Source organism: Rhinopithecus bieti, unplaced genomic scaffold (assembly GCF_001698545.2).
Source record: "Rhinopithecus bieti isolate Rb0 unplaced genomic scaffold, ASM169854v2 scaffold_15436, whole genome shotgun sequence".
In the NCBI taxonomy this organism is placed as follows: domain Eukaryota; kingdom Metazoa; phylum Chordata; class Mammalia; order Primates; family Cercopithecidae; genus Rhinopithecus; species Rhinopithecus bieti.
The window spans coordinates 212,527-225,169 of NW_016808313.1; the positions used below are offsets into that span (position 1 = coordinate 212,527).

Below are 12,643 nucleotides of genomic sequence, written 5' to 3' on the forward strand. Positions count from 1 at the left end.
TTCATGAAGGCTCTGCCCCCTGACCTAATCACCTTTCAAAGGCCGCACCTTCTAATACCATCACACTGGGGGTTAGGATTTCAACATATGAATTTTAGGAGTACACAAACGTTCAGCACCTCTCAAGGTAGATCTTCTTGTAGTTTTGATTTTGATTGGTAGACTACCACCCATCCAGTCCCTCAGGTCAAAATCCCAGGGTTATCCTAAACAATTTATTTTTCCTCATTCCTTGTGTTCAACTAATCATTATATTCTGATGTTTTTACTTCAGAAAATTTTCTTGAATCTTACCTCCCCTATCCATTTTCACTGCTACGACTTTGGTCCAAACCCCCATCCTCCTTCACCTACAAAAATACAATATTATGATTCTTAAGCATAAGCTCAACAAATAATAAATGAATGAATGACCTATCTGGTACCAGACAGACTATTGTGAGGGTTAAATGAGGCACTTTATAGAATGCACACTCAGTAAAATCATTGGTACATAGTGGGGGGGTAATAAACAAGTTATTATACATTGTGTATAGGAAATATTTGAAAGTATGGACTTTGGACCTAGGCAGCCTGAGTTCAAATCCAAATTCCACCATGTACATTTATTATGTATATGATCTCTGTGCCTCCATTTGCTCATCTGTAAAATGGGGATGAATATAATAAGGCTGTTGCGAAGATTAAATGACTTATTTATGTAAAGCACTTAGAACAGTGCCTGGAAGATAGTGCATGCCCAATATGTGAACCGTCACTATTATTATTATTAGTTTCCTGTTTCCTATCTTTTATAAGTAAACATGTCAGCTTTATTAGAGGAAGAAAGTTGAGTTCTTATGTACGGCACCCTAAAATTACATAGAGAAAAAATCATTACCTAGTTTTCCCCAAGTAAAAGTCATATCTATCAGTTAAGAATTTCATAAATGCTGAATCACAGTCTTTTTTCATAGTACAGTGTTTATAATAGCCCTTTTGGGTGACCAGCCATCCTGGTTTGCCTGAGATGATGGTGGGGGACACCAGGGGGTTCAGTTTTCTGGGATGGTAGACTTTCAGTGCTAAAACTAGAACAGTGTTGGACAAACTAGGATAGTTGGTCATCCTGTTTTTTATGCTTAATATGGCTCCTCTTCTGAAGTTCATCTTCCAAACATAATTCCCCAAGCGTATTTCAAAGATGAAACAAAATATACGAATTAAGGTGAGGGATTTGAATGGAAGGTTGGGGACATAACCTAGGAGTCCTCATGTACCAACTTCAGTTCTTATCCATCAACATGTCCACTTTAATGGGATTTCTGGGGCAGATGAAGGATTTTTCTTACAGGTGAAAAGAAGAACTAATTTCTGGCATTGTTTGGAAACACTGCAGGTGTTTGTATTGTGTCTGCATTGAGCAGCCAGTTAAAGTCCTGTTTCTCATCCCTCAGGTCTTCTCCTCTTCAGATGGACTGCAGGGACCCACGAGGCCCCAGTGGCAGCCAATCAACTCTGAGCACAGCCACTGCATAGAGGGTTCGGTGAAGTGAATGGGGCTGTTACCCCCCACCAAGCAGTGAGTGGCTTTCTGCTGTTCCACTCCGGAGGGCTCACCTCCTGTGTTTTTAAACTCCAGTTTCTGTCTTTCCCTGTTGGCACCAAACTTATCTTAATAAAATATAAATCAAATCACATTATTTCCCCATGAAATCTGTTGACGCCTGTGGCTAGTGGGATCAGTGCCAAATCCTCAGCTTACTCTGTAAGATCTTTCACACTCTGGCTCCCAGCAACTCTCCAGCACTTCTCTTGGGACTCCTCGGGTGACCTCTACTTTAGAAACCCAGGACTCACCACTGTTCCTCAAAGCTCACTATGACTTTTCATTAACTCAAGCTTCTGCATGTGCTATTTTCTCTGCCTTGCAAACCCTTTCACTTGCTAGGCAAATTCCCACTTGTTCCCGTATAAAAGATGATCTCCTCTATGAAGGTAATCCTTGGCTCCCCTCTGGGTACTTACAGCGCTTTGTTCAAACCTTAAAGAAGTTACTGCTTTGTATGAGAACACATTTGCACATCCATCCTCCCTGGAGGCTTTATGCATCTTGAGGGACTGGACCACTGGTGTATTCTTCTTGGAATTCACTGTGTTTGGCACAGGTCTGTTGAATGATGGAATAACAGCAGCAACAAACCCACAACCACGACAACAACAGTTAACCTTGACTGTGAGCATTTACACTGTGCTGAATGCTTTGCTGAATGCTTTACAAGCCTCAGCTCAGTCCTTTAAGGAAAGTGACACTACTACCCCCATTTTATGATGAATGTAAGTGCTAATTTGGTCAGGAACTGGAATTCATCTTTGTTCTGCCTAGGGAACAAAAGCTTATGAGATTTACACATATCACCAATAGAGTGTTTTAAAAAAACTTTAAAATACTTGAGAATAACCTTTCTTAATCCATTCTAACATGTTAGAGGCTCTTGCTCTCATACACAAAGAGCTGATGTGCCAATCATAAATTCAATCTAACTGCTAAAGCAATCTCCAAAAAAAGAAAACCTGTTTAAAATGTTTCCTTAACCCAATGTCACTTTTAGCTTGTATCTGAAACTTATAAAAGTGTTTCCTTGGAAAATATCCTTAGTGAAGGTGTTTAATGGAGCCACCTTGGCCTTGCCCTGGTTAATATGAATCAGGCTTAAGAGCCATTGACAGCTATGCCTCCTACTCATTTCCCAAGCAATATCCATGTTAGCCTTTGCCAATGCCAGTGCTTTGTACCACATGCCCTGCTCTGGTGTACAATTAAAAGTGCCAAAAACACTCACTGAAAACTTAAGCCAGTCCACAAAATATGGCTCTGAGAATCCTTACCATAATGGATTCAGTTATAGTTTCATCATTCTAGGTAATTATAAAGGATAGTAAAGATAACTATAATTTCTTGAGACCCTCTTATTTTTCAGCTGTGCATTGCCTCAATCCCCATATTCCATTTTCAGAGGAAGAAACTGAGGCTCAAGAATTTGTGTAACTTGTCTAAGATCCCCCTGCAAGTGAATATAGAACTTGGGAATGGAACCGAGATTAGTCTTATAAGTCCTGTGTTCTTCACCAGTGAGCTATACAGCCTTATGGTGCAGATAGTGCAGTGTCTGTGGGGATCCAACACTCGAATAGTTTGGAAAATCATCAGCCTGTGTTCCTCAAATGAGATCTGGTGCCTACTCTTGGCCTCAGTATTTCTAGGGGAATTCCGCATTCTGTGTTATCAGGGTAGGTTAATCCTAAAGGTAACTGGGTACTCGTTCACTATTCTGTAGGGTTGGAGATTTCCTTTGGACATTTTCCTTCAGCATGGTGATGAGTGGGAGTAGGGTAAGGATGTGGTGGACGACAGCTGGCATAGTAGCCTAAGAGCAGGTTAACTCAACAGGCTGACCTGTTGAGTGGACCATGTTTAAATCTGTCCTGACCTTTTCCTAAGCACTCTGTTTCTATCTTGTTTCTACTTCTGGCGTGAAGGATCTAGACGAATTTAATGATGAATAATGACAAAACTCAAGAAAACTTCTTATTACTATGATTTTTAATCTTGAAAATGAGAATTATGTGGGTAAGCAGAAACTCCAGGCCAACTCCATATAAAGACTTGGGTGGCCCTGCTAACTCTTTCATACACTGAGAAAATCTTGGGTTTACAAAGATTGCAGCAATTTGAAAATAGTTTTCTCTAGGCTATTAAATTTACCTGACTAAAACCAATCTAATCCTTTGATCCAAAGACCAAACTTTTTGCCAGATATAGTTTTACATTGTCATTTTAACCTTCAGGTGGGAAAGCAATTGTTCCTAGTTTTAATATAGAGAAACTGTCTCCATAGCCAAAAGGAAGTGCAGGTGGAAGCAATTAACTGGACTGTTCAGTCAATCAACTTGGAAACTTACTGACCAGAGTGTTTAGAGCTACCTACCTTTATTCTGGTTTTAATTTTGTAATTTATCAGAGTCCAGAATTTCAGTCTGGATCATAACTTTTATTTAAACACTTGATTTCTGAAACTGGCCTTGAACTGGTGCTTCTTTGGGCTTTTTTTTTTTTTTTTTCTCCCTTTGGTTTGTTCTCAACAGCTGGAATGAGAGACTGGATGGCGTTGAAATGAAATGCCAGAGCCATCCATCCATGTGCTTCCAGCATGGCTTCCTGGCTGTGAGAACACAGTGACCCTGTGAGGCCAACATGGAATCAGTTCTCCTGACATAACATGGCTGGAGGAGCTCCAGCTCTGGGATGTTATCTTGCTGTTTTACACTGATGGTTGAGCCAACCCATGGGAAACTGAACTTGGGCTGGGAGACCTGGCAGCAAATTCAAACTGAAATAGGAATCAGCACTTCGAGTCCAACTGTGAAACAAATGCAGGCCCGAGGCCTAAATGCCGGAAAGACATTGGGAAGGGTGGAAGTGGAATCAAGAAAGCTTTTGCTGACACTATGGGAAGGGCTATTGAATATCTTCTCAGGACAGTACAAAATGTCAGAGGCACAGCATATTTAGAAACCTATTTTTAAAGCTGCTTTAGATTTTTTAGCTTGATTGATATGTATAGTCGTTTTTTAAAAAAGGAAATGGTGACTCTCTTAAGAGGCAAAGTACTAGCCTTGAGTGTTGTGGGATGTATCCATCATTGGTTACTAAGTCTTCTAATGGCTAAGACACTCCCAAAAGCCAAGACTCCTAAGCCCAAAGGAAGATGAGAGCTGAAAGGAGCATCGAGCTCATCCAGTGCAGTGCTTCTCAGCTTGTGCCCACGTTGGATTCACTTGGAAATATTTTAGAAATACTGATGCCTGGGCCCCATTCCAGACCAATTAAATCATACTATCTGTGAGAGATACCCAGAAAGTGGTATGTTTTAACACCTCCTTAGGGATTCTGCTGATCAGCCAAGGTTGAGAAGAATCAAACTAGACTCATTTTACATATGAAGAAATAGAATCTCAGATATTGAGATAAAATATGTTGCCCAAGTCACGTAGCTAGTGTCAAAACCTGACTCTTAATTAGTGCTCTTATGTCACACTAAGTTGCTTCTCTTTTTTGCGGTTTTGCCATAAATTAAAAGTATACTTGAAAATGTTAATTTACAAAGTAATTTTAAGAAATGGAATTCATTTTAAGGAAAACAGTGATTCAGTGGCCAATACACTAATGCTTTCTGCATGATCTTCAGACCAGTCTACATGTTTATTATGCTTGGGCCTCTGAGTCAAACACTGGCTCCTTTGCTGCTTCTCCATTGTTGGCCTAGCATGCTTGAATTCTGTTTTGCTTCCGGAAACCTTGCACACCACTTTGATTCACTTTGTGGGAAAGTGGGAAATACTCTCTACTTTTTTTTTGAGATGGAGTCTCACTCTGTCACCCAGGCTGGAGTGCAGTGGTGTGATCTCAGCTCACTGCAACCTCCAACTCCTGGGATCAAGTGATTCTCTTGCCTCAGCCTCCTGAGTAGCCAGGATTACAGACGTGTACCACCATGCTCAGCTAATTTTTGTATTTTTAGTAGAGACGGGATTTCACCATGTTGGCCAGATTGATCTTGAACTCCTGACCTCAAGCGATCCACCTGCCTCAGCCTCCCAAAGTGCTGGGATTACAGGCATGAGCCACTACACCCGACCCTCTCTATGAATCTTTAGCTGGTGATACGTTTCTACCAGAGAAACATTTTTTTTTTTACAGAACTCACTTCATGTGGGAGCCATGCATCCAAGAGAGCCATCATTTTGGGTGAAGGGCACATCCAGGCATGTGCCAGCATTACCCTACAAGATATTTGGTTATCAACTAAATGTCTACATTGCATGTCCGCAACCATCCATGGAAACTTACTATTTTTTGTCCAACTCACTCTGTTTGCCACATTCCAACTAAAATTCATAGCCAGGCTTACCAAAAATACCATTTAATCACATTTTATAGACAAAACTTCATGGCGTTCAGGTCCATGTATAAAATTCAAATGTCTTCTTGTGTTAAAAAATGGAAAAATCTATGATCCAAATTTCAAGATATTTAGAAAAATTGCCTTATCCAGACTAATGGTCCTCAACCTTGACCACATTAGACACCTGGGGATTTAAAAAAAATACACTGATGCCTTGGCCCCACCCCAGAGATTCTGATAGAATTGGTCTGGAGTGGGCCCAGAGCCCTAATATTTTCAAATGTTCCTCAGCTGAGTCTCACAGGCAGCTTGGTTAAGAACGATTGCACCTGACGATAAAACAGGGCTCTGAGCTGGGAACCTTTTGCTGTGACCTTATTGCTCTACCATTTTTATTTCATTTTACATATTCAACAAATGCATGTTTAAGAGGGAAATATTTTTAAAATACTTCTTTGGGTATCTTTCCTCCCAATAATCCATACACTCTTCTCTTCACCTTGCAACCTCATTATGGCTAAGGCAGAGATTTATCACCCCTGGGAAGGAGAAGCTGGGTTCTGCCAAGAACGGTGATTTGCAACCCTAGATGCCCTTAAGAATCACCTGGGGAACTATAAAAAAATTGCCAGTGCCTGGAATCCACTTCAGACTAATTAAATCAGAATTTGGGGGGATGGGCTGAGAGATTACTACTATAAAAGTACCTCAGGCATAATACTTTTTTATTATGCAGCTAACGTTGAGAACCATGGATCTAATAAGAAATGACTTGTCAACTTAAAATAAGATTCTTATTTCTTAAAATCTCTCATGTTCTAACCCAAACTTTTAAAATTCAGAAAAAATAATTTATTTACCTATAGTTGGAGGTGATAGAGGTTATTGACAATATAATTTTATGATTTAATCTAATATTTATTGAACAGTTACTATATGCAAGGCAGATGTAACTGAAAACACCTCCTGGAAACTTTTTTGTTTATTTACTTTGGGTCAGCTAGAAGGAGCCCCAGGTGAATGTATGAATCTAGGTCCCTGCAGGAAAGAGATGGCACACTCAAACTGGAGATATGGCATAACAGTGCTAGATAAGAATTTGGCTTTGATACTAACTAGCCACACAACATCCTAATATTAGAAATTTCTGTTTTCATTTTCCTAGATATAGAGGTGTGACTTGGGCACCATGGAGGTAAAGATGCTCCTGAAGATATTTAGGAAAGTAGCTAGGGATGGTCTCCAGAATAAAGAAAAGATTTCCATTCATTCAAAAAACAATTTATTGGGTGACTATCATTGTATAGACATAGGGCCAGGTGTTAGGAATCTCAAAATAAAGACAGAATCCCTGCCCTCAAGGAGACTGGTTTCATGGAGATTCAGGAAAACATGTAGAGGTAAATAGTAACATGTTTTACCTGGTGGTTGTGGAGTCAGCTTTCTGGAGCCTCTTGAAGGTGGCTCAATTGCTTTTAAAGAGAAGGATTTGAGTATCTGCCAAGTATTTGTGAGTTGTGCATGTGTGTGTGTGTGTGTGTGTGTGTGTGTAAACATACATGTGCATGCTTGTACACACATTCTTCATATAGAAAGAATTTTTGCTGGGGTGTGGTGGGGGAGGAATGAGGGAAAATCTAGTAGCTTTTTTCTTAACATTTTTTCTGGTGTGAACATAAGCAGAAACTCAGCACAGCACAGGCTGCGAGGGAAGGAAAATTCATCAAGTCTAAACTATGTTCTCTCTTCTGGCACAAAAGTAAGTGACATCAACAGGATGTGGGGTTTCAGGATGAGCCTTGAGTCCGATGAAATGAATTAAACCTCACAACTCCTTGGAACAGGAACCTGTTTTCATGTGAGTTCCCCAACAGCTTTTGGGGGAGCCTTGAAACAAATGGATTTAGCATCTGGGGATTTTTGGTAGGTTTGATTTGCTTTTCTAACATCCGGTACTTTTGCAAAAATCTTTGAGCACAGAAAGTTAAACCAAAGCCCAGGAGGAGGCAAATGTCCAAGAACATATGGAAGCCTAAGAGGTTAATATGCTCCTCTTTGTCTCTGTCATGATGTACATCCTTTCAGCCTTGACTTTTAGCAAGTGACCTTTAGCAGAGATGTGAGGGTCTGTCACTCTGACATTTGACAGCTATGAAGATTCATTCTCAACAGAACAATAGTTACGGGTTCAAAGGGCAGGCTAGTTGGCCTATTCTAGTTTTTGTGAGGGAGAAACAATACCTTGGGAGACCGATTCTCTAGTAATATGTATTTGATTGTTGTTCAACCTCAGTGAGACACAGAGACTGAGATGGGTCCCAGAAGGAGTAGGAAAGAGGGACTGAAGAGGGTCTGAGTGAGGGACGGAGGTGTTGCTGGCAATTATTTAGGGGCGTTGCAGAGTTGCCTTTTAAAGAGATACCTTCAAAGACATTAGAAAGGAGTAGAGACCGATCCCTTTATAACGTGGGGGGTTTAGCATTATCTCGTTTCCGATATGTAGAAGGATATCTCATTATTGTGTTGGATGCCCCTTAAATGGTTCAAACTTTCTTTCTGGATGTACTCAGGGCAACTTTGGGGGTGTTAATGTGGCCTCGCAGGCAAGGGGAGATGAACAGCGACGACCTATTGCGAGGTAGTCCTAGCATCTCTAACCCTACGGTTCTCAAGCCTCTGATACCATTCTGCTTCTGACGTGTCTCTTAAACTTCAAGTGACCTATATTTAGGAGATTACGTAAAAAGTATTGAAAGCAAATGGCCATTCTGCTCTAAGGTCAGAGTTCTGCTGTGGCTCATAATGCTGCTTTGATCTCCAGGCCCCTGCCTGTCTAGATCTATGGTATCTGTCAGCCAACTTCACTCTGGACTTGACCTTTTGCTGGCCTAGACCTGTGGTTACTGTCAGGGATCTAATCTCTTAGCAAGTCACTTCTGGAAATTTTTTTTTTAAATCCCCAAATCTTACAATTCAGACATCCCAGATTCTGCTTCAGCCCATTGCAAAGGCGTTTTGAAATAAGTAAAAAAATAGAAAGAAACAAAACAAACAAAAACAACAACAAAATAAAAACAAGATGGCAAAGAAATGGTTTTAAGAGGAAATTTCAACAAATGATAAGATCGATGATGCAGTAACAGCAGTTTGGCAAAAACCTTATAGAAGACACATAGAATCATAAATGAATTCTAATAGAGCTGGGTAAAATTGAGAGATTATTTGTTCCAGTGCCCTGTCTGGGGGCAGGTGACCCTCCAACAATCAAAAATAGATGCTTATCTTTTGTCCTTTGAAAATTTCTGGATGTGCTTTGATTTGCTCATTTTGATATTTCATAACCCTGGTAGCCAAAAAGTGCTTCCTCATATCCAGCTGGAATCTTTGCTACTTAATTAAAAAATCTATTTTCCATCCTGTGGCAATTTTGGTTATTTTTTTATGGATCTCTTCCAGATGTGTGCATGGTTTTCACAATGTGGTGAACTAAGTTGGACATGATACTCTGATAAGGGTCTGACTGCTGCAGAGTATATTGGAACCGCTGGGCTAGGATTCAGAAAGATTCTTGCTCCTTGCCTGCCAGGAACCAATGGTTTGACCTTGGACAAGCCACTTCCCCTGTCTGGACTTCATGCTCTTCATCTCTAAAGTGACAGTATCAGACTACATGATCTCTTAAGATTTCTTCCAGCTCTGATGCTTATGTTCAATAATTTTGCTAAAATTAACATACCTCAGTCAATGAATCTGTGCTTAGCATGCAATAGATGGACAGTAAATGTTTGCCAAACTGAATTAAATCATAGGAATTTCCATTGAAGTTTCCTCTCAGTATGTACTAAAACTTTTCATCACCCTGATGTCCTCTGTCCCTTCCAGGAAAGATGTATGTCTTTTATAGAAATCAGAACCAGCGCGCAGTGGTGAAGTTGCTGTCTTCCCAAAGTGTCGCAGGCACCAGCATTGGAGGAGTGAGGATTCTCAGGTTTCACAGACAATCAGGCCCAAACTGTTTCTAGTCACTTCTCTACTGCCATAGCCAATCTATTAAAATGCCTGTGTGATTCTGGAAAGAAAACAAGTGCCCATGAAAAGGAGGTTATAAATACATCCAATTATAAATATATCCCATTAAAAATAGATATTGACAAGGAGCTCCAGATAGAGTTGTCCTCAGCAAACTGAGCTGAATAGAACAAAGTGGCCTATTATCCAGAAAGCAATAATACTTTCTTAAGTGATTCCTTAATAATATCTTTGGAGTTATATATGCCTCATAACTAGCTACTAAGTAGTGTTGGTGGTCAGTTAAGAATTGGACTTGAAAGGTCCAGTAAAGATAGAATTAGGACTTAATGCATATTTTTCCTCTCTATGTCACAGGACTGATAAACCCCAGTGACTACGTTGCTGGGAGGACTGAGCTGAGTTTCAAAAGTGAGATTGGCATGCGGTCCTTAACATCTCTGGTCTTTAACAACTCCCATGGAGACCCCTGGCCTGGTGTGGTGGAGGAACCACAGACCTGGAACCAGAGGGCCTGGGCTTCTACCCCGGTCTTGCATGCTCTACCTTGGTGATCTTGGTGACATGGTTTGGCTGTTTGTCCCCACACAAATCTCATGTTGAATTGGCCTGGTGGGAGGTGATTGGATCATGGGGTGGCTTCTAATGGTTTAGCACCATCCCCTAGTGCTGTCTTGTGATATAGTTCTTTTTTCTTTCGTTCTTTTTTTTTTTTTTTTTTTTTTGAGATAGAGTCTCACTCTGTCGCCAGGCTGGGGTGCAGTGGCTTGATCTCAGCTCACTGCAACCTCTACCTCCCGGGTTCAAGCAATTCTCCTGCCTCAGCCTCCCGAGTAGCTGAGACTACATGAGCATGCCACCACGCCCAGCTAATTTTTTTGTATTTTTAGTAGAAATGGGGTTTCACCATCTTGGCCAGGATGGTCTTGATCTCTTGAGTTTGTGATCCACCCACCTCAGCCTCCCAAAGTGCTGGGATTGAGTTCTTACAAGATCTGGTTGTTTGAAAGTGTGTAGCACCTCCCCTTTTTCTCTCTTTCCTGCTCTGCCATGGTAAGACATGCTTGCTTCTTGTTCGCTTACCACCATGATTAAGTTTCCTGAGGCTTCCCAGCCACATTTCCTGTACAGCCTACAGAACTGTGAATCAATTAAACCTCTTTTCTTTATACCCAATCTCAAATAGTTCTTTATAGCACTGTGAGAATGGATTAATACACTTGGGGAAACTACTTAACCTCTTTTGAGCCTCAGGTTTGCATTAACAATTAAATGAGGTAATGTGTGAGAAAGCAGCCTAATATAGTGTCTGGCAGGTGGGAAAACTCAAATGTTAGTGTCTTGTAGTAATGGTCTGAGGTCAGGTTGTGATGTAGGAACGAAACAGCAGTGATTTGGCTGGCATGTGCTGAGGCCCTCTCGGGACACCACATTCAAATTATATGGGGCTCTTTCCCCAGTGTTTTGTCTGCTAGGGTTGCCATAATAAAGTATCACAATGGGCACCTTAAACAAGAGAAATCAATTTCCTCACAGTTCTGGAGGCTGGAAGTCAAACTCGATGTGCCAGCAGAGTTGGTTTCCTCTGTGGCCTCTCTGCTTGGCTTACAGATGGCAGCCCTCTTGCTGCCTCTGCGTGGGGTCCCCTCTCTGTGCACTCTTGTTCCTGGTGCCTCTTTGTGTGTTCTCATCTCTTCTTTTTATAAGGACACCAGTCACATTGGATTAGGGCCCATCCCAACAGCCTCATTTGAGCTTCATCACCTCTTTAAAGGCCCTATCTCTATAGTCACATTCCAAGGTACTGGGGGTTAAGATTCAATATGGGAATTTAGGCAGGGGGACGCAATTCAGTCCATAAAACCCAGGAACTCACAGACTACAGGAGGAGCTTAAATCACAGGGCTGTGTGGGTTTTACAGTGCGGCCCCGTTTGTAATGTATGAAATTCTATGCTCAAGGCTAGTCTTCTTCCTTCCCCCCACTTCCTCTTCTTTTCCTGGTAGGAAGACTCAAGCGAACATCTCCCTTTTGACAAGTATATATTTCTTCTTTCTTTGCAGGGATTCTTCACCCATGGTTGCTTAGGTTTATAAGCAAGGAAACTGAATAAAGTCCCTTTCCTTGTGGGTGAGCCCCTGGGTTTCTGGAAGATTCTTAAAATCATCCCTAAATGGCTTCCAAGCAATGAAGCCCAAGCTGTTAGCTGGCCTGTGTGGGGCCTTGAGACAGAGTGCCACAGCCACACCCCAAGGATGCTGAATGGGGTTTCCCTCCTCTGCGGTTTTCTCCTTTCTTCCACCAGCACTCCTCCTACATGGTGAGTCATCCAGAACTCCAAACACACAGCCAGCTGTTTGGAACACAAGAAATATCCATAGCCAGAGGCATCTTGGGTCCAAACTCTCTTCTCTCTTTTATTGCTCATTCCCCAAGTCACTTCCTTTCCCCTCCCTTACTTCCCCTCCCTGTTCTTCTTAGGACTTAACACAGGTATCTGGAGACATTAGGTCTTTGTCAGTCAGTGTCGGACCTCTCCTAACATTGATATTTATCAAAGTAATGGTTACATCATAGTCCTCTTTCATATACTCGGAGTATTGTCTCTTCCTTCTTTCTTTCTTTCCTTCCTTCCTTCCTCCCTCCCTCCCTCCCTCCCTCCCTCCCTC

At 41.4% G+C, this 12,643-nt stretch overlaps 1 long non-coding RNA gene across 1 annotated transcript in view; it reads left to right on the forward strand.

The window, feature by feature from the left end:
- The window catches only part of LOC108538382 (uncharacterized), a 62,546-nt gene extending 50,257 nt beyond the window's left edge, over positions 1-12,289 (forward strand). The window contains exons 4-5 of the long non-coding RNA XR_001888058.1: positions 1,437-1,561; positions 12,038-12,289. This is a non-coding gene — a long non-coding RNA (uncharacterized LOC108538382). The remainder of the gene's footprint in view (positions 1-1,436; positions 1,562-12,037) is intronic.
- The last annotated feature ends 354 nt before the right edge of the window (positions 12,290-12,643 follow it).